We start from the raw sequence: 23,109 nt of genomic DNA, 5'->3' as shown, positions 1-23,109 counted from the left end.
TTTCAAAAGCTGACCATGCGCCTTATAATACAGTGTGCCTTATATATAAATCAATATTAAGTCGCAAAGTCTTGCAACTAAGGCAAGCAGCCGCCGACGAGATTTTTCCCCGAAGGCGAAGTCGTCCGCGGTGTATGCTGGGATTTATATACCGGCGTTTTATTTCCTAACCAAGGTGTCAATCATCATTTGAATCAGTCACTATTGGCTAAAGTTATTCGGAGGTAATGGGGGCGGATCCTTTTTATCATTTACAGGCTCGTATAGGCTAAAGGGGCGAAACAAAGCCTGCAATTGGCCGAAAAAGATGAATGTGAATCACACGTTGGGTTGCACTACGGTATAGAGAAAACATTTTTTACTATTCTGTATTTGTAAATATTTTACTCTCCTGGATTTACTACACTCACGGTTGTAAGAAGACCATGGTTACGTATCATTATTGAATGTGATGGCTGCAAGAGAACTTAGGTGAGCTATGCGGCTTTATATGTTCCCGGTATTTTGCTTTAGAACGATCTTGATGTTTCTGTGATGAGTTTATTTTTAAACTAAATTCAATTCAAAGTGTTTATTGTCATATGTACGGTAAAGAACCCCGTTTCCCTGCACAATAAAATTCTTACTTTTCTGTCCACACAGTTGCCAGCAAAAAATAAAATGGAAATTCAGAAATGTTTGTTTGGTGACATCGTACGGACACCGCATCCGCACGTAATAAGTTTGACTGAACTATCTGACTGTTTTGTCGACGTTCCGATTGCAGCGCCTTATAATCCGGTGCGCCTTATGTATGGAAAATATAGGACCAAAAACTATGTTTTGGCGGTGCGCCCTATAACCCGGTGCGCCTTGTAGTGCGGAAAATACGGTATATATTATTGATTCAATACATAATTCTTCTACGACCTGAAGCGGTAGACAGAATGGATGGATGGATAAATATATGTATTATAAGTCAATACAAAATAAGTGTTGACCCTTAAAATCGGCCAAGTTAAAACTATTTTGAATTCACAGGTTTGAAGGGAACCATTCAGCAGTATGTAAATAACATTTCCTGTGCATGCCAAAAAAAGTATGCACGGTTCAATGACTGTGGAAAACATGATTAATAGTATACTTCCTGGAACGTTTTTATTCCGACGGAGATTGTATCGCCCCATGAATTATTTGTTTTTTTTGGCCCGCATTTGAAATGTTACATACTAATCAGATAGTGTTCAGGGAAATTCATAACATCACATATTTACTTTATGTGTACTTTAGCAATGGAGTATGGAGCAGAATGCAGATTTGTCCAAACTCCCTTCATGAAGGAAAAAAAAATGAACTCGTACGGAAAATAAATCATTCATCATTGCGTTCCGGAGCACGGCAAGATTTCCTTAGCAGTTAAGTAGGCATACTTTGGAGCCAGTTTCTCCCCGATATGAATGAACTATTATCTCTGTAGCAACAGTAGCTACAGTGGCTTGCGAAACTATTTGGCCCCTTGAACTTTGTGTCCTTTTGCCACATTTCAGACTTCAAACATAAAGAACAGTATCTCGGACCTGCCTGGTGTGTTCCTTGTTCTTGATGGTGCTCTCTGCGCTTCAAACGGACCTCTGAGATTATCACAGTGCGGGTGCATGTATACCAAGTTTAGGGGGACAGCCCGATATTGGTAGATTTGCAGTGGTCTGATACTCCATCCGTTTCAATATTAATGCTTGCACAGTGCTCCTTGGGATGTTTAAAGCTTGGGAAATATTTTTGTATACAAATCTAGCTTTAAATTTCTCCACAACAGTATCTCGGACCTGCCTGGTGTGTTCCTCGTTCTTCATGATGCTCTCTGCATTTTAAACAGACCTCTGAAACTATCACAGTGCAGGTGCATTTATACAGAGACTTGATTACACACTGGTGCATTCCATTTATCACCGTTAGTCATTTAGATCAACATTGAATTATTCAGAGATCCTCACTGAACATCTGGACAGAGTTTTCTCCACTGAAAGTAAGGGGGCTGAATCATTTTGCACACCCAATTTTGGGTTTTTTACTTGGTAAAAAAGTTTAAAATATCCAATAAAGTGTGTTCCACTTCATGATTGTGTCCCACTTATTGTTGATTCGTCACAAGAAATTACAGTTTTATATCTTGATGTTTGAAGACTGACGTGTGGCAAAAGGTCACAACGTTCAAGGGGGCCAAATAGTTTCGCAAGCTACTGTATTTGTAGTACTGGGAGGCCTTGGGTCTTACCAAACCATCTGCAAGATTCAGTCTGGACAAAGGACTGGTGTCAAGCTTGGATTTGGGGAATTTTCCACTGACTTATGCTTCATTTTGTTTGTCATGGACTATTGTTATCTGTCCCTCTGGTATATGAATGATTGTCAGCCATTTTGAAAGTACAATTATTAAACAAATACAGTCATGTTCTATGCTTACAAGGCCAGAGGATCTAAAATGTGGCAAGGGAAAGAAAGCTATGGGGATTAGCTAGTGCGTTTCGAATCCCTGGTAACGCGGAAAAAAAACATAAAAATAACAAAACATTGTACAGTAAGTACTACTTATATTATATATATATTTTTTGTTTTGTTTTTAACTTTTGGCAGTGACCTGACTAAAGTGATTGACTTAAGAAAACAAGTATGATGTGCTTGTACTATTATAAAAAACTCCATTTTGAAATGGACTTGAAATGTCAGAGAACGTAGCTCATTTTTAGAGTTATGTTTCCCATTTTATAATTTACTTTACTTCTTGCAATGCCACACTGTGAAATAAAAAAGACAAATAATAATTTAAGGAAAAAGAATAATATACAAAAAAAAAACTCTGGTTTCCCTTTATTACATGTTGCAATATACTGAAAATACTATGGTAGTTGGGCAGCACGGCGGCGCAGTGGTTAGCGCTTGTGCGGCACAGTTCATGTCATGGGAACCTGTCGTGGGTTCAAATCCAGCTCCAGACATCCTGTGCGGAATTTGTATGTTCTCCCCGTGCTTGCGTGGGTTTCTTCCAGGCACTCCGGTTTCCTCCCACATTCCAAAAACATGCATTTCAGGTGAATTGGCCGGTCCGAATTGTCCCTAGGTGTGAATGAGCGAAAGACTTGTCTGTCCCTGTGTGCCCTGCGATTGGCTGGCAACCAGTTCAGGGTGTCCCCTGCCGACTGCCCGGAGATGGCTGGGATGTCAAACTTTGGAACAATTTACAAGATGAGATCAAACAATGTCCAACTATCCATGTGTTCAAATTTAAATACAAAAAAGCATTACTGGCGAAATACAGGAATGAAGAAAATGGGATATGAGGGAGATACTGCGTTTAAAACTATGGTTAACTTGTTGTTATTGTTGCTATTATTGTATCAGAACTGCTATTATAAATATTATCTTTATTTTTATTGTTGTTATTATCATTGGTGCCGCAGTGACATTTGGTAACTAGGCACATTATGACATTGAGGGATGGGTATTGCGAAGATTAGTGTATAAAATCTGTGATTATTGTAATTATTATAATTATTGATATCTGACCTATGTAATAAGTATATCCATGAAATTTTGTTATATCAGACATAAGAGGAAAGGAGAATTTGTAAAATGTATTTAATAGGGAAGATAAAGGGGTAGGAAAAATAAGCATCTGCTTCTGACAACCCCTTTTTGGACATGCTATGTGACATTATTTTGTTGTTGACTCATTGTTTTTGTCCCGTTTTTATTTTAATGTACGAAATAAAAGTTTTCATTCATTCATTCATTCATATTAAGCTAGTAGGAGCAGTTAACAAGGGACTCAATATATACATTTAAGGATTGTTTTAAGCTGTTTCAAAATAACCAGAGTTTAATTACATGACTGGAAAAGATAACCCGGAGGATTAGCCATGACATAAAAATGCACATTTCGCAATAATGCACTACTCACATTCCCGTGTTTAGTCGTTTGCATACTCATAGTAGCTTAGCCAGATAAGAAAAATTATTCATCAATATAATGCTCCCAGACATAAGCCAATCTGCCGCTTGCCATCATCAACATTCAGTACAGTAGCTAGCACACATGCCTGTTATTTGCTGTATTAAAGCCCAGGTAGAGCAGAGCAATTGCTGTCCTTTCAGACTTAATCCCTTTGATCCGAGGAAGGAGAGTTGATGGGATGTCAGGGAGGATGAACAGAGCTGTGACAGGTGAAGGAGGAGAAAAGGAGGCAGGGCGAGAGAGAGAGAGAATGAGCGGCTCTGCCAATCAGTTCGTTGGAGAATGGCTTGATCTTTGAGTTTTCTTTAATGGGCCCCTGTCCCAATTTGAAGGACGAGAGTATGACGCGCTTTTAGCATTCGTCTGATCTTGCAAAGACAACCAGAGAAAGGTAAGAGAGGCAATGCAGCGTCTGAATTGCTTTGCCAGTTTTGGGAATTAAATATCAAAATGTATCGTTTACCAAATTGTTCGAATTACTGTAAAATCCGGACTATAGAGCGCACCTGATTATAAGCCGCACCCACCACATTTTAAGAGGATAACCGCTTTTGTACTTACACAAGCCGCACCTGTATATAAGCCGCATGCGCCCACAATAAAACATGTAACACAATCACAAACTTAACCTAAACCCGACTTTGATTCCCACGACTGTAACTGTATATAAAGTACACAGTCCAATAACCACAGCCGGCAAATTGACTGGAAATAATACCTGTACTTAACGTTTGATGCAGACCTGCAGAGTCCGGGTACCCGTTGAAACTAATCCAAGGAAAAAAAGTCCAAAGGTAAGGGTGGGAAAAATATATATTCACTATTGTCCACCGCGACAATAGGTCTCACTCACCTTTACCCCACTTCCCGTCAGCCCGCGTTTGCTCCGCCCCTCTTTTTTTAATTCATAAAACATATCAGAATAAGTATCTCAAATAAATACATTACAAAAATATACAGTTGCAAGTACATATTACACATGGTTACACATATTTACAAAGAAAGACGGTACACCGAGAGAGTTTTCAAAGCTTTAATAATAATATTATAACTTTTATCCCAAACCGTGCCTGTGAAAGGTAGCAAAACGCTACAAGAAACACGCTCGCAACACAGTGAACGTCTTTTTAAAAAAAACATGCCCTGCTTGTAATGATCACGGTAAAACGTCCTCATCTTCCTCCTTATAACTGACGTCATCAAAGTCGTCTTCCCCAGTATGGGAAAGAGACTATGTCATGTAGACGTCGTCCCGCGCTCCCTTATTCAAAATCACGCTAGCAACACACTCTCAAATTAAAGTTTACGAGCAGTAGCTCTGTTTCCTTCTTTATCGTACTGCTCAATGGCGTTTAGCTTGAAAGCTGCGTCATGTGCCGTTCCTTTTGCAATTTGCATGATGAGGATATTTCTACGCTAATTTGATTTGTGCACAAGCTAAGAAGTCGCAGTCTTCCTCGGCGCATATATTCCACCGGTCTTAATCGTACCTTTTGTTGTCGAGCGCCGCTGGCGGCTGTTAGAAAAATTACATAAATTGGCCGCATCACTGAATAAGCCGCAGGGTTGAACATTTGGGAAAAAAGTAGCGGCTTATAGTCCGGAATTGACGGTAGTTAACTGACTCCATTAACCAAACACAACCTATATTCACCCAACAATTTATGCACCCTCGTTTCTTGAGGGAAAAGATGAACAGGAAGCCGACATTTCCACACGGGGGCAGATTTATTTTCCCTAAAAATTTAACTACCGTAAATTCCGGACTATAAGCCGCTACTTTTTTCCCAAATGTTCAATCCTGCGGCTTATTCAGTGATGCGGCCTCGTTCTTTCCCGGAGTACCGAACCCTTGCCTTATTTCCTGACGACAAGTACCACCTGCTGAATATAATTTACTGGCACCTTTGCCAAAGTGAGTTCTTAAGATCACCAATCCCTTGCCAGCTTTTTGGGTCACAACTGCTGCCTATGGTGATATTGATACTGTTGCCCCAATATCTGATTCCCCATTTGCTGTACCCTGCTTAAAATGAAAACCACTGTACTAATCTGTGAAACTGAATTATGCATCCACACTACCATGAGTGGCCCTCTTAGCAAGATGAAAATTATTCGGCTATTTATCATTATCATTTCTAGCATTTTTTTTAGGCCTAATGACAATTTTTTGCTAGTTTGTGCACCACAAAATGAAATGCAATTGTGCAGCCGTGATCCATTATCCATGATGACTTATTACTGCTAGGAGGGACCAGAAGAGAGCACACATTTGTTGGACCTAGCAGCTATTTTTTCAATTTTCGTATTTTTGCCTGGATCACAACTACAAGAGAGCAGCTGCGATCTATTATCCCTGGTGGTAAGTGCTGACTAGCAAAAGGCTCCTTTGCACATGTTTACTATTGCTGAGAGCAGGGGAGATCAGAGCGTTTTTTTCCGGTTCAAACTGCTGAAGCTTGCTTTTATGGCCCACATCAAATGAACCGCAATGTTTTGGGTATGATCCATTATCCCCAGTTGACTGTTGTCGAGAGTGGGGGCTGAGAGAGCAAATTTGTGGCTCTTTTTTCTGATCTTTCTCCCTACCGTTCACATGCAGCCAGGATCTATTATCCTTAGTCGACTATTGCTAACAGTGGGGGCGGACAGAGTGCACTTTTGTCATACATGGCTGCCCTTTTTTGTCGTTTCAATATTTTCGCTTAATATTAACTGCACTCATGTGGCCACAATCCATTATTCGCGATCCAATATTTCTGTAGGCGCAGACGAGCATAAGGCATTTACTGGATGTCTATAGGTATGCTGTTTTGGCCCACATAAAATAAACTGCTTAGTTCTGGCTACTATCCTTTATCCCTGGTTGACTTTTGCTGACAGATTTTAGAGGAATTAATTTGGGGTGAGTTTGGGCCACTGAAGCTTGCCTGCCTTAAACGAACTACAATTTCATGGGCGTGATCAATTATCTGCAGTCAACTATTGCTTAGAGCAAGGACCAGAGAGTAAATGTCTGCCATGTGTGGTGGCTCCTTTTTCCGTTCTTCTTGCTTAATTCGAACTGATCACATGCAGCCAGGATCTATTATTCTTAGTCTAATGTAACTGCGAGCGGGGACCGGCAGAGCGCACTTCTGTCGGGCATGGCTACTATTTTCTTGATGTTTGTGTATTTCCTCTTAAAATGAACTGCACTCATGTGGCCGCAATCCATTGTGTGGCCCGGTCCCCTATTTGGCAATTTTGGTGGGAGCTGTGACATTCTGGCTCACCTGAAATAAAATGCACGGTTGCGGCCGCAATCCTTTATCCCTGGTTGACTCTTGCTGAGAGCAGGGGCTCTAAGAGTGATTTTTTGGCGGGGTTTCAGGCCGCTGAAGCATGCCATTGTGGCCCACCTTATATTAAATGCACTGTTTCGGCCATTTTATATTTACCCCAGTGGACTCTTGCCGAAGGTGGGGGCCAAAAGTGCAAATGTGTGTCAGCTGTTTTTGAATATTACGTATTTTGGAAAGAGGCGCGCCATTTTCCTTCATACCATTATCTTAGGAACTACTTGGAAAAAGAATTCACAAATAGTTCCTACTTTTTAAATTTCAATAAATGTTCAATGGATATTTACTAATATATTATGGTCTGCATATTCTGATTTATGAAGAATTTGCATTTATTGAGGGGATTTAAGAGGGATTCAATTGTAGGAAGATTTTAGTGAAGGTCAAGTAACACACTGAGTCCAATTCATCACTAAAATATGCAAATAAAATATGCAAAGATCATGAGATGTGTATGTATTCTTAATAACACTCCTTATCTGCTTTCTGAATACATCTAATGGCTTTGAATAGACAGCCCGGTCCTTGAACAAGACATTGTGTAAATCAATCTATGTCGGAAGAAAGGAGCATAAATGATGTAATGCCATAATGAATTGTCACATCTGTTTACTGGCACAATTATAATTCTTGTTTTCCTATCAGCTTTCAGCTGCATCATTGTCGAAGAAACCACAGGCGGGGTGGAACATGCATTGTATGACCAGGGTTGGGTAGGGTTACTTTAACTGGATTACTTTCAATTACTTTTGGATGACTCCAATACCAAATATGCTAATAAAAGACAAAAGAAACTACTGTAAATTCCGGACTATAGAGTGCACCTGATTATAAGCCGCACCCACCACATTTTAAGAGGAAAACCGATTTTGTACATACACAAGCCGCACCTGTATATAAGCCGCATGCGCCCACATTTAAACATGTAACACAAACACAAAATTAACCCAAACCCGACTTCAAGTCCCGCGATTGAAACTGAATGTTTTTTTTCTCCAAAAAGGTTTATTTAAGCAGTTTTCTTTGCAGCAGCGACCTGACCGGCAATCCTATCCAGGTCCCTGGTTCCCTGGGAGGTTACCCTTCGGCCACCATTAGGATCCTTCTCAATCATCCTGAGGAGCTCGAGGGCTTGCAGAACTTTGCAGGCGACGTTCTTGGATCCGACGCTGAAGTGGGCCGGACACACGCCGTTCCTTTTGCGCCCACCATAGATCCTGGTCATGGCGCCGACGCCAGCACCCCCGCGGAGGTACAGGTGACGGACTGTGGACGCGGCTCTGATGTAGAACCAGTTTTCATCGCAAGGGGCCAACTCCTTATGTTTGCCCAGCTTAACAAGGTCCACCCAGTCAGGCACTTTCAGCTTCCCCGACTTCTTCAGGAAAGCAGCTAGTGCGATTACGAACTCTTGCTGGTTCACGTCTTTCACTGTAACGCCTGGCATCTTGGCTAAAGTCCATAGTCCAAAAATCACAGCCGGCATTATGAATGGAAAATTATACTGGTACTTAAGGTTTGATGCAGACCTGCAGAGTCCAGGTCCCGTTGAAAGTAATCCAAGAATAAAAGTGTATATTTCCCAAGGTAAGGGTGGGAAAAATATATCAGATGAACACATTTACTCACGCAACTCCTTTTTCTTTAACCAACTTTTTACCCCCTCTTCTTTCCTTGTCTGTCCCTCACCTTTAGCGGTCCCCGCTTAAACTCAGCACCCCGCGTTTGTTCCGCCCCTCATTTTTCGTTCACCCATGCAAAACATATCAGAATAAGTGTCTAAAAGAAATACAAATAAATACATTACAAAAATATACAGTTGCAAATACATATCATACATGGGTTACACATATTTACAAAGAAAGACGGTACACTGAGAGAGTTTTCAAAGCTTTAATAGTAATAATATAGCTTTGACAGGGCAGTTAATGGTAGCAACACTCGAGCGCCGCGAGCGGCCGTTAGAAAAATTACATAAATTGGTCGCATCACTGAATAAGTTGCAGGGTTGAAAGTTAGGGAAAAAAGCAGCGGCTTATAGTCCAGAATTTACGGTAAATATGGATACAATTATGACTCACAGCACGTGGTAAGCTTTCTCTCCTGGCTTTGACCTCTCCGGCAAAACAAACATAAAATGCAACAGAGACAAAATGAAAATAAATCCAAACAGCTTGCCAACATCATTTTATGTATTTTGTTACTCCCCAAGCTTGCACAAAATTTAGTCATTTTATTCATATTTAGTTTATTTTGTCTTTTATTAGCATATTTGGTATTGGAGTAATCCAAAAGTCATTGAAAGTAATACAGTTAAAGTAACCCTACCCAACCCTGCTTGGGATTAAGGTCTATACAAATAAGCATGACTTGACTTGAGGTTTTTGAGTTTTTCCTTGCCCTCATGTATGTTTTAGATCAGGGGATAGAGTCATAATAGTCTGTGGTTTGCAATATTCTGTGGTCTGTGCAGTCCTTTGAGACTCTTTGTGATTAAGGGCTATACAAATAAGCGTGACTTGACTTGAGGCTTTCGAGTTTTTCCTTGCCCTCATGTAGTCTTTAGATCAGGGGATGATGTCATAATAGTCTGTGGTTTCCGATAATCTCTGGTCTGTGCAGTCCTTTGAGACTCCTTGTGATCAGGGTTGGGTAGGGTTACTTTAACTTGATTACTTTCAATTACTTTTGGATTACTCCAATACCAAATATGCTAATAAAATACATGTTCATGCTTCACTTGCGAAAACTATATATTTTTTTATTTATACTATGTTTCAATGTGACACTTAAATCAGAAGTTCTCACCCACTGTGATAATTCCAATTATTATTCTTCCGACTGTGTCTAGTTTGGGAAGATTTGCTGGAAGTCTGTTTCCCCTAGAGAAAAGCAGATACTGCATTTCCGATTTCTGTTGCAACAAAGACAAGAATACATAATTGGTGAAAAGAAATATATATGCCAAACTGCAGTCACATGGTTGTGCCTTATGTTAAGATGTTCAGCTAAAGCACAGGTGTCAAACAGGCAGCCCGCGGGCCAGATCAGGCCGGCTAAGGGATTGAATCTGGGTCGCGAGACAACACTCAGAGAAGCGTAAGAGGAAAACAAGCTGCAGGTTGAAATATGTATATATTTCTCTCTCTCTCTCTCTCTCTCTCTCTCTCTCTCTCTCTCTCTCTCTCTCTCTCTCTTTCTCTCCCTCTCTCTTTCTCTCTCTCTCTCTCTCTTTTCCATCCCTTTTCTCCCACTTTGTCTCTGTCTCTTTCACTCTCTTGGGATCACTAGTAGACCAGTAATTTCAGAGCAAATGCTCAGGTCCGGATATGGAAGAAATTTGATCTGAAAGATATAAGGGAGAAAGTCCAGAGATTTGAACCTTAAAATCACATCTTAAGCTTTCAGGGAGCCAATGCAGGTTGGCTAAAATCGGGGTGATGTGATCAAGACAGACAGACAGATGGACAGACAGACAGATTCATTTTTGATTAAAGTGAATACAACTCATTTTCTAACAGATATACATAGATAGTCATAAATACTGCAGATAGGCACATGGCTGAATAGCTACCTAGCTCAGGGGTATATGTTGCAGGAACAACATACCTACAAACAATGTTCCTTCTAATTTTCCATGGGTCTGAGCGTTCACACAAAGTCTGTGAGCAGCGCTTGAAACAACAGTGAGCAACCATAATCCCAAGTGTGGCAAGATAATTCATTATCAAAAATGTCCAAAACTTGACATCAAGTTACATTTTGCTGAGTTTCCGGCAATGCAAAATTATTTTTCTCTTTTGAATGAATTGACTCATGTACTATTGCAAAGGTTGTACGGCCTACAAACGTCGTTTGTTCTTACAATTCTTTCACAAGATGTCCATTTCTTTTTATTTCCTGATATATTTTGTCGCATTATATTAACATTTTTGGGGGCTTATTAAGTCGGTTGTAAGATACAGAACTGTACTTAATCCCATTTTTTAGTGGAAGTACAATGTTGGCAACAAGATTCACTTGATATAATTGGAAATTATTTGACACAAACTTTTTCTTCTTTCTTCTTTTTTTCTAAATTCTGTTAAAAAAAATATCATTATGTTTTTTTTTTTCCGAGCTGTTACTTTTTTTGTTCTCTATTTACCTTTTTCCTACAATTCTTTCTTTTCTTTTTTTCTGGCTTTTTTTCTAAATGTCCCCTTCTTTTTTCTCTTCCTTTTGTTTATTTTTTTCTCAGCTTTTCACTACTTTTTTTTTTGGTGTCTTTTTTTTTTTTTGTTATATTCCCCCCTTCCTTTAAGTCATTTTGTGCATAATTTTACATAATATTTGGTCATGTTGGGATTAAAGAAGCAAAATCAACCAGAAGAGCCGTTTATGACCCGAAAGAGCCGGTTCCTTTTAGTGAGCTGAGCCGAAGAAGCCGGTTCCCGGACAAACTCTACTAACTTTACTCAACTACGTTCTTCTTCGACTGGACTTCAAAATACCGCATTTAGGACACAACGTCAGGAGACCCCGTGTTTTTTTACCTTCATGCACTGTAACTTTGACTTGAGTCGCTTCTTAATTAGTAATGTTGAGCCCTCAATTTTGTTAAAGCTGGTACTTTGACTCAAAACCACTTACCGTAAATTATTCTCAAATCGAATCCATCGGAGCTAACAATAATCAGCAAAAACAACATCATATGCACATAACATGATGGGTAAATGTCCGCCTCATCAAGCTGGTAATGGTAAGCAGCAGTTGACAGAATGTCTAAATTAGCCAAAATCTGGGCTACATCTGCACCGATCTCTGCCGTGGCGCATAAGGCAGTATTTTTCCAGTTGATATGACACTGGCATGGAAACAGAGCATTCTAAACGCTCCGATTCCACTGGAAAAAGAATGCCTGGTTTCCCCATACTGGCAGGCTTTACCTTTCTCATGAACAACGTTCCCTCTAAGCTGCACACATGCGCAATCGCGCACTGCCTGCACATTCTCAGCACACAAGAAAATCTACCTGGCGCACAAAAATCAAGGCTCGAAATTGCAAATTAAGAAGCGAACTAAGTCAAAGTTACAGTGCATAAAGGTAAAAATACCCGGGTTCTAAATGCGGTATTTTGAAGTCAAAGTCGAACGAAGTTGAGTAAAGTCAGCAGAGTCTTTTGAGAACCGGCTTGTTCGGCCCGGCTCACTAAAGAGAACCGGCTCTTTCAGGTCCCAAACGGCTCTCCTGGTTGTTTTTGCTTCTTTGATCCCTACACGTCCAAATAATATGTAAAATTGTGCACAAAATGACTTAAAAGAAGGGGGGGATAGAAAAAAAAACATGAAAAAGTAGTGAAAAGCTGAGAAAAAAGAAACAAAAGGAAGAGAAAAAAGAAAGAACAATTCAGAAAATAGCCAGAAAAAAAGAAAGATAAGACGGGAAAAAAGTAAATAGAGAACAAAAAGCTAGGAAACAATAAACACAATGAGATTTTTTTAAAGCAATTCAAGAAAAAAATAGAAAAAAAAACAGGGAAAAAGAATAATTTCCATTTATACCAAGTCAATCATGTTGCCAACATTGTACTTCCACTAAAAAAATGTGAATAAATACAGTTCTGTATCTTGCAACCGACTAAATAAGCCCCCAAAAATATTAGTAATATACTTTAAAAGATACCGCGAAAAAAAAAAAAAATCTTGTGAAAGAATTGTAAAAACAAATGACGTTTGTAGGCCGTAAAACCTTTGTATTAATACATTAGTCAATTCACTCAAAAGTGAATTTTTTTTTGCATTGCCGGAAACTCACCAAAATGTAACTTGATGTCAAGTTTTGGACATGTTTGATAATAATTTAGTTGCCACACTTGGGATTGCCGTTGCTCACTGTTGTTTCAAGCGAGGCTCACCGACTTTGTGTGAACGTTCAGACCCGTGGAAAATTACAGGGAACATTGCTCATGAAGCTAACATGGAATTGAAATGTCTGGAAATTGCATGTTCTTATCATGGGAACTAGATTTGAGCTGAGATTTTCCTGATACTTGCACAAACCAATAGCTCAGGAGGTAGAGTGCTCGTCTTGGGATCAAGGGATCCCAGTTCGAATCCCGGCTCGTCCGTGTTACATGTCGAAGTGTCCTTGGGTAAGACACTGAACCCCTGATACCCCCAATAAGCAGGTTAGCGCCTTACATGGCTGCAAGGCCGCTATTGGAAAATGTGGAGCACAGTGTAAAGCGCTTTGGGAAGTCACTGATTTGAAAAGTGTTATATAAATGTAGATCATTTCATTTCATTTACATCACTGACACAATTAAGTCATCTCCATAACATGGCCTCTTTATGACCACATGATGCCTAAAAGCGCCCGTGGTCATCCGTCATCCGACCATCCTCCGGAACACGAGAGAGGCTTGCTTCTAGATAATGAACAGAGGCCACGGCTTGATGCTTCAGCCTGGCCTCACTCTGTCACCTTTCCCCTTAAGCTGCAAAAGTCACTTCCCGTGGGCAGCGCGGCGCTCCAGTAGTTGTGCCTTTAAAACTTTTGCCCTTTTGCCAAAATGAGCACGAGGACGGAAAGGAGTGAGGGAGGATGTGCGGGGGTCTGGGGTGGTTGAATGGCAGCAGTGGACATAAAAATTGCAACAGCAGTCCAATGGAAGCTATAAAGTTAGCATAACCCATTCAAATTACCGTAAATTCCGGATTATAGAGCGCACCTGCTTACAAGCTGCACCCACCACATTTTAAGAGGAAAACCGATTTTGTACATACACAAGCCGCACCTGTATATAAGCCGCATGCGCCCACATTTAACCATGTAACACAATCACAAAATTAGCCCAAACCCGGCTTTGAGTCCTGCGATTGTAACTGAATATAAAGTACACAGTCCAAAAACCACAGCCGGCAAAATGAACAGAACATTATACCGGTAGTTAAGGTTTGATGCATACCTGCAGAGTCAGGGTACCCGTTGAAAATAATCCAAGGAAAAAAAGTCTACATTTCCAAAGGTAAGGGTGGGAAAATATATATTCACTATTGTCCGCCGCGACAACAGGTCTCACTCACCTTTACCCGACTTCCCGTCAGCCCGCGTTTGCTCTGCCCCTCTTTTTTAATTCGCAAAACATATGAGAATAAGTTCAGATTCAGATTCAGATTCAGATTCAGATTCAGATCTACTTTATTGTCATTCTAGTACACGTGTATACAGAACGAAATGTCGATACATCTGACCCGCACAGTTTCCTTGAATGTACAGATATAAGTAAAAGTTGTATTGTATTATGGCTATGTATAGTATTTTACCATAGTGCCGATAGTGCAAGAGGAGTAGCTAACCGGATGTGCAAAATGGGCAGTCAGGTTAACAAGTCAGGTAAACAGTAACATTAACACTGTAACAATAACGCTGTAAGTACAATAGTGCAGAGAGCAAATGTGCAAGGAGTGTCAAGCTATAAAGAACTGCCAGTAGTGCAAAAAGTCAGATTAGCAGCCTTTTAGATTTAGGTTAACTATATGTTAGATTGACCATTTAACAGTCTAATGGCCAGGGGGACTAGACTACTGCGGAACCTGGTGGTCCTGCACCGCACACTGCAGTACCTCTTCCCAGAGGCTAGCAGAGTGAACAGTCCATGATGGGGGTGAGAGGGGTCCCCGATAATGTTCTTAGCATGGGATAGGCAGCGCTTCTGGCCAATGTCCTGAATGGAGGGAAGTGTAGTCCCGATTATTTTCTCTGCTGTCCTCGTTACCCTCCTCACACTACCCCAGCCGGTAGCGCTGCAGCCTCCACACCACAAAGAGATACAGCTGGTCAGGATACTCTCTATGGTGCCCCTGTAGAATGTGATGAGGGAGGGTGGGGGCAGGTGGGCTCTCCTCATCCTCCGCAGGAAGTACAGGCGCTGCTGTGCCCTCTTAACCAGTGATGCAGTGTTCACGGACCAGGTGAGTTTGTTTGTAATGTGCACCCCTAGGAACTTGATACTGCTGACAACCTCCACAGCCTTGTTGTTGATGCAAAGTGGGGCATGGTTGGGCTGGTTTTTCCTAAAGTCGACAATGATCTCTTTAGTTTTGTCAACATTCAGGACCAGGCTGTTGTCCCTGCACCAGCCCACCAAATGCTCCACCTCCTCTCTGTAGGCCAGGTCGTTGTCGTCCCTGATGAGGCCCACCACTGTTGTGTCGTCAGCATACTTCACGATGTGGTTTGTGGCGGACCTAGGGACGCAGTCGTGTGTCATCAAGGTGAACAGCAAGGGGCTCAGGACACAGCCTTGGGGGGAGCCCGTGCTGAGGTAGATGACATCTGAGATGTTCTGACCTATCCGCACTGATTGGGGTCTGTCACTGAGGAAGTCCAGCAGCCAGTTCCGCAGGGGGGTGTTGAAACCCAGGAGTCTCATTTTGTCTACCAGATGTTGTGGGATGATGGTGTTGAATGCTGAACTGAAGTCCAGGAACAGCATCCGCACATGGGTGTTCTTCTCCTCTAGGTGTGTCAGGCTCAGGTGAAGCGCAGAGGAGATGGCATCCCTGGTGGAGCGGTTTGTCCGGTAGGCAAACTGAAAGGGGTCGAATGAGGAGGGGAGACTGGAGGTGATGTGCCCTTTAACCAGTCTCTCAAAGCACTTCATTATGATAGGAGTCAGTGCAACGGGCCGGTAATCGTTGAATGATAAGATCTGGGGTTTCTTTGGCACAGGGATGATGTTGGCAATTTTGAAGCATGATGGTACTTTGGCTTGGTCTAGCGAGGTGTTGAAAATGTCTGTTAGTACACAAGCCAGCTGATCGGCGCACTCCCTAAGTATCCGCCCCGGAATGTTGTCCGGGCCTGGAGCCTTCCTTGTGTTGACCCCTCTCAGGGTCTTTCTCACGTCAGTTGAGTCCAGGTGGAGTGCTCTTTCGTCCTGATTTGGAACCGCTTTCGCTGCAGGGGTGCCGTTTTGTGCCTCGAACCTTCCAAAGAATTTGTTGAGGTCATTCAGAAAGTCCATGCTAGTGTCCTGCACTGGGGCGGTGGTTGGCTTGTATTTTGTGATGGCCTGAATGCCTTTCCACATATCCCTGGTGTTGGTTGTATTGAGGAAACGTTCCTGGATTTTTTGACTGTGCGTTCGCTTTGCTAGTCTGATAGCACGGTTCAGGTTAGCCCTCGCTGATCTCAGCGCCTCCTTGTCACCAGATTTAAAGGCAAGGTTCCGTACTTTTAGTTGTTTGCGTATCTCAGCAGTCATCCAGGGCTTCTGATTGGCACGGGTGCATATAGTTTTGGTATTGCTGACGTCTTCTGCGCATTTACTGATGTAGGCTGACACAGAAATGGCGTACTCATCTATATTTATTTTGTTGTTGTAAGTGGCAGCCGATTTAAACATGTCCCAATCAGTGCAATCAAAGCAGTCCTGTAGTGCCTTCATTGCCCCCTCAGACCACACCCTCACCTGCTTCACTGTAGGTTTTTCTCTGGTCAGCAGGGGCTTGTATGCTGGAATTAGCATAACAGAAAGGTGATCTGATGAGCCAAGGTGGGGGCGGGGGGCTGCTTTATATGCACCTTTGATGTTTGTGTAGGCCAGGTCTAATGTGTTCCTACCTCTTGTAGCAAAATTTACATGCTGATGGAATTGCGGGAGAACTGTTTTCATATTGGCCTGGTTAAAGTCCCCCGCCGCAATAAAAATGCACTCGGTGTAAGCATGCTGCAGTTCACTCACTGTTCGGTAGAGAACGTCCATTGCCTCCTTCGTATTAGCGCTGGGGGGCACGTACACGGCAGTAATGATGGTCGCGCTAAACTCCCTCGGTAGGTAGAAGGGTCTGCAGATCACCGTCAAAAGTTCAATGTCTCGTGAGCAGTGATTCGAGATTATCTTCGCATTTCTACACCAGTTGTTGTTGGTATAAATGCATAGACCGCCACCCTTGCACTTGCCGGTGAGTTCGCCGCTTCTATCAGCGCGAAAAGCAGTTAGCCCCACAATGCTAACAGCGTCATTCGGGATAGATGAGTTTAGCTCCGTCAGAATTAAAGCACAACAGTTCGTCAACTCACGGTTCGATGTGAATTCCACTTGTAAATGGTCCAGTTTGTTGTCCAGGGAGCGGACGTTGGATAGGAAAATGGATGGTAGAGGCGTTTTGAAGGGTTTGGCCTTCATCCGAGCCGTTAGCCCGGCCCGACAACCTCGTTTCCTTCCCCGGTCACAGCGCTTCCGCTTGCCACTTTTACTCGCTGCTTTGTAGGCCGCTGTGTTCTGTTGACGTAGCACTCCGAGGCTAAGTAAACACTCCAGAGTGATCGTCGAAATTTGCGCTGGATTTCTGGATGTTCGCATATCCAGCAAAAAACTGCAATCGTATATTAATCTGCAGTTAGAGTTGTCTTTGTTCGCCCTCATAAACTGAGTCGAAGATTGGGGTTTTTGACCAGAATGTGAGAAACTGTCGGGAGCAGATGCAGCCGCAGCCATACAGGGCGCCGCCATTTTGAAAAGTGTCTCAAATAATTACATTACAAACATATACAGGTGCAAATACATAATATACATCGGTTACACATATTTACAAAGAAAGACGGTACACCACACCAAAGCTTTAATTATAATATTATAACTTTCATCCCAAACCGTGCCGGTGAAGGGTAGCAAAACGCAACTAGCAACACGCTCGCAACACACTAAACGGGTCTGTTAAAAAAAACATACCATACTTGTAGAAACCACGGTAAACCGCCCTCATCTTCCTCCTTATAACTGACGTCATCAAAGTCGTCTTCCCCAGTATGGGAAAGAGACTTTGTCATATAGACGTCATCCCACGCTCCCTTATTCAAAAACACGCTAGCAACACGCTCGCAAAGTGAAGTTTACGTGCAGTAGCACTGTTTGCTTCTTTATCGGACTGCTCGTTTGCTTTTAGCTTGAAAGCTACGTCATGTGCCTTTCTTTTTGCAATTTGCATGATGAGGATATGTCTACGCTAATTTAATTTGTGCACAAGCTAAGAAGTCGCAATCTTCCTCGGCGCATATATTCCACCGGTCTAAATCTTACCTTTTGTACTCGAGCGCCGCTGGCGGCTGTTAGAAAAATGACATAAATTGGCCGCATCACTTAATAAGCCGCAGGGTTGAAGGTTTGGGAAAAATGTAGCGGCTTATAGTCCGGAATTTACGGTACGTGTATCAAAGGAGGTGTGTTAACTCAACTGATACTTAGGTATGGGGGCGATGAATGAGTGGCAATTAACACCTTGTAAGCCACGTCTTTTATCGTTGATTGATTGTATTTCCCGGTGCATCATGGTTTTTAATGATGGGATCTCATTGGAAATACAAGGATTAACTAGTGTTAAGTAGGATTTTAAGTCATGTTAAGTCAAGTCATGTTTATTTGTATAGCCCTTAATCACAGAGTCTCAAAGGGCTGCACAGATCAAAGACTATTGTAAACTGCAGACTATTATGACACCATCCCCTCATCTAAGGGCAAATGATACACATAATATCAACATAAAATATAGGTTCTTCATATGCTATAGAGTAGAAATGTGTTTTAAGCTTAGATTTAAACATTTCCACTGAGGTTTCAGATCAAATATCAGGGGGTAGAACATTCCACGGCACCGGGGCCCGAATGGAGAACGCTTTCGAACCTCTTCTTGGCTCCTGGGATCACTAGTAAACCAGCGTTTTCAGAGCAAAGGCTCCGGACTGGAACATAGGGGGGAAATTAAATCTGAAAGATATGAGGGAGCAAGTCCATGCATGATTTTGTACCAACAGAACCGTGAAATCACATCTTAAGCTAACAGGGAGCCAATGCAGGTTAGCTAAAATCGGGGTAATGTCACTGTTGCCATGGCGCCCAATTGGTTCCCGCCGTGTGGCGCCTGGTTCTGTCACGGTTGCCATGGCGCCCAATTGGCCCCGCCCATGGAGACCAGCTGAAATGCGTTGACATTTTGCTCCCTGACTACTTAAACGCTGTTATGTGAGTCGCCTGGTGTCGGCGCTTCTGCAATACTCCTGCTTGTGATACGTCAAGTCCCGTTTTTGCTTGTGTTTTTGTTCTTCTTTTGCCAAAGACCTGTGAATCCCCGTTTTGCCTGTGTTTTTTGCTCTTGTTTTGCCAAGCCCTGTGAATCTCCGTTTTTGCCTGTGTTTTGCTCCTGCTTTGTTCTCGCCCCGATCCCCGATACGAGTGTGCGCTCATCCCTCTTCTCTACAATAAACTGTGAGTAACGTTACGCGTGTGGGTTCTGCTTCCTGTGTTCTGTCCTGGTCTTTACAGGTAATGTGATCAAACTTTCTTGTCTTAGTTGAAAGCCTCGCTGACGCATTTCGTACCAGCTGTAGGCTCTTGATTTTGGATTTCGGGAGACCGGAGAGTAGTGCATTACAGTAATTCAGACGGGAAGTAACAAATGCGTGAATTATAATCTCCGCATCTGGTCGAGACAGCATAGGGCGAACTTTAGCAATGTAGCGAAGATGGAAGAAAGCTGTTCTAGTAATATTCTGAACGTGTCTTTGAAAGGACAGATCGGGGTCAAATATGACACCTACATTTTTGACTGAGTCACTCCAGGTGATATTACATTTGTCAATGCTCAGAGACGTTTTTGAGAACAAGTCACGGCATTTAGATCGACCAATAATTTTAGTAATAATGACTGGCTAAACAAGTTTGACACTGTCTTTTTTCCGGGAATTATTGTTCCAATGGCAAATAATTTTGCTACAGTATCGTTTTTTAGGATCAAACTAAAAATGATGCTGAACATTGATACTTTTAGAAGACACTTATAGCAATGGACCTTGAATTTATATTCTCAACTCAATCCACATTGGACTTGTCTACATTAGTCATATCATCTCATCTCATCTCATTAGCTGCACCGCTTATCCTCAGGAGGGTCGCGGGGGTGCTGGAGCCCATCCCAGCAATCATCGGGCAGTGGGCAGGGGACACCCTGTACTGGGTGCCAGCCAATCGCAGGGCACACAGGGACAGACAACTCGCTCGCTCATTCACACCTAGCAACAATTTGGACCGGCCAATCCACCTGAAATGCATGTCTTTGGAATGTGGGAGGAAACCGGAGTGCCTGGAGGAAACCCACGCAAGCACGGGGAGAACAGACAAACTCCGCACAGGAAGTCCGGTAGCTGGATTTGAACCCACACAGGAGGTTCCAAAGTCTTTAGAACTGTGTCTGCACACGCGCTTACCACTGCGCCGCCGTGCTGCCCCAGGATTTTATACATTTGACTATAAAAGATTTTATACGATTGAATACATGTTACATTTATTGAGTGCAATGAAGATTTTCAAAGAGTAGGCTTAAGTTCATTGAGCAGTGAAAGTTCAGGGCAACCTGGTCTGGTAGAAGATGTTGTTTACAGGACATGAGGCTGATAAGATAATCAGCTCATCCGACGACGCAGAGGGGCCCTGATGACGGGGGACGGTAGGCGAAGTTTGGAGAACAAGGCCCTGATGACGTGGAAACGCTCGGGGATGTTTTGACCATTTCAGACATCGAGACGAGGGGGACTTTCCTGGCACGCCCATGGGAGGAGCCGGCACACCAGCTTGCAGCATGTCTTTGGAATGTGGGAGGAAACCAGAGTGCCCGGAGGAAACCCACGCAAGCACGGGGAGAACATACAAATTCCCCACAGGAGGTTCCCGAGACTTTAGAACTGTGTCTGCACACGCGCTAACCACTGCGCCGCCGTGCTGCCCTAGTCATATCATATTAAACCAAATTTTTCTCAGGGCCAGGAATAGTAAATGACACCATTTAAATAGCGTATGGCGACTTGAGACACGTCAAATTTTCAATCTCCTCCAGTGGGAGGACAAATAGCCCGAGAAGTAGGATCAAGCTTGTGAGTCACGGCTGGGGGGGAAATATCTTCCTGTTGTCTCTTTTGTAATTGTCTCAGCGCTATTTACACAGGAAAAAAACTGAAATCTTTTGTTGGGTTTTGGCGCCAGTTTTGCTTCCCTTTGAATCAGTCCTTGTGTTAAATATTCATGCTTTTTGTGTGTGACAAGAGCAAGGGTTTTGTGCAATGAAAATCAAGCAAAAAAAAAAAAGAACGGATTAGCAGAGGTGACAGGCTTGAGGAATACAAACATTTAGGAGATTACGTGTCTGATTGGAAGAAAGCACATTTATTCGATTCCTTTGCAACCCCATCTCTCATCGACCTTATAAAATTCAAACACAAGCTTCCTGATGTCTCTCTCTGGCTGCCCGAGAGAATAATGATCCACAAGGTGACTCCTGGTGTGTATTGCACAAAAGTGGAAAACAGAAATCCGGGTTAACTGAATAAATGCAGGTTGATCTAGTCTGGCCGGCGCGATTTTGTACATACACAAGCCGCACCTGTATATAAGCCGCATGCGGCCAAATTTAAAAAATGTAACACAAACACAAAATCAACCCAAACCCGACTTCAAGTCCCGTGATTGAAACTAAATGTCCTTCATTAAAGTCCACAGTTCAAAAATCACAGCCGTCAAAATGAACGGAAAATGATACCGGTACTTAAGGTTTGATGCAGACTTGCAGAGTCCGGGTCCCGTTGAAAGTAATCCAAGGAAAAAAGTGTATATTTCCAAAGGTAAGGGTGGAAAAAATATATCAGATGAACACATTTACTCACGCAACTCCTTTTTCTTTAACCAACTTTTTACCCCCTCTTCTTTCCTTGTCTGTCCCTCCCCTCGAGCAGTCCCCACTTAAACTCAGCATCCCGCGTTTGTTCCGCCCCTCATTTTTCGTTCACACGTGCAAAACATATCAGAATAATTGTCTAAAATAAATACAAATAAATACATTACAAAAATATACAGTTGCAAATACATATTATACATGGGTTACAAAACACAATACAAAATTTAACTTACAGCAATGTCCTGATATTTTTCCCCCCAAAAAATGTTCACATGTGTTTTTCGTAAGTGCAATGGTCATAAGTAGGGAGCGTCTGTATGTTGAAGTTCTTGCCGTCTGTCGGCGGATAATCATCAATTCAATGTACTGCTCATTGAGCTGCTTTTATGCTTTTCTCACCTACATTTTTTTCTGCATAAATCCAATCATATATGATTTGATTTTCAACTGGAAACCCAGAGAAAAACTCAATAAATCAACCACTTTTTGCACAGAGGCCCAAAGTAATCAATCATTTTCTTTAAATTGTGTACTTTTTGGGGATTTTGATAGAGCTTAAAGGATTTTATACATTTGACTATAAAGGATTTTATACGATTGACTCATAATGCAATGAAGATTTTCACTGAGTGGGCTTTAGTTCAATGTACAAGGTCAGGGCAGGCTGTTCAAAATGCATAATATTTTGTCAAGGGAATTTCAATAACAGGACTCATGAAGGCGATGTTTTTTTGGGAAGCCATCATCAAGGCGCTGTGTTGTGAGATCGTTGGGCACAAACAATTCCTTGGCACGCCCATGGGAGGAGCCGAGACACCATCTAACGGGGAGACGTGGGCCAATAAGAGAAAGCTAAAGGACTTTAGAAGAAGGATTCCCACGGACGCCAACGTCACTTCTTCAGCTGTCTACGATGAAATAGAATTAGTTCTTCTGTTAGAGAAAATAAATCCGCCCCTGTGTGGAAATGTCGGCTTTCTGGTCATTTTTTTCTCATGAAACGAGCACGCATAAATTGTCGGATGAATGTAGGTTGTGTTTGGTTAATGGAGTCAGATAACTAATTCG

The 23,109-nt window shown here is 42.2% G+C and overlaps 1 pseudogene; it reads right to left on the bottom strand.

The window, feature by feature from the left end:
• Positions 1-8,317: 8,317 nt before the first annotated feature.
• On the bottom strand, positions 8,318-8,780 carry LOC148366700 (small ribosomal subunit protein eS19 pseudogene; annotated as a pseudogene).
• Positions 8,781-23,109: the final 14,329 nt, after the last annotated feature.

This window comes from Urocampus carinirostris, chromosome 4, assembly GCF_059441175.1.
Source record: "Urocampus carinirostris isolate Australia breed hairy pipefish chromosome 4, RoL_Ucar_1.0, whole genome shotgun sequence".
Taxonomy (NCBI): Eukaryota; Metazoa; Chordata; class Actinopteri; order Syngnathiformes; family Syngnathidae; genus Urocampus; species Urocampus carinirostris.
The sequence above is the reverse complement of the archived record's forward strand: the minus strand, read 5'-3'. Positions and strand labels throughout refer to the sequence as shown.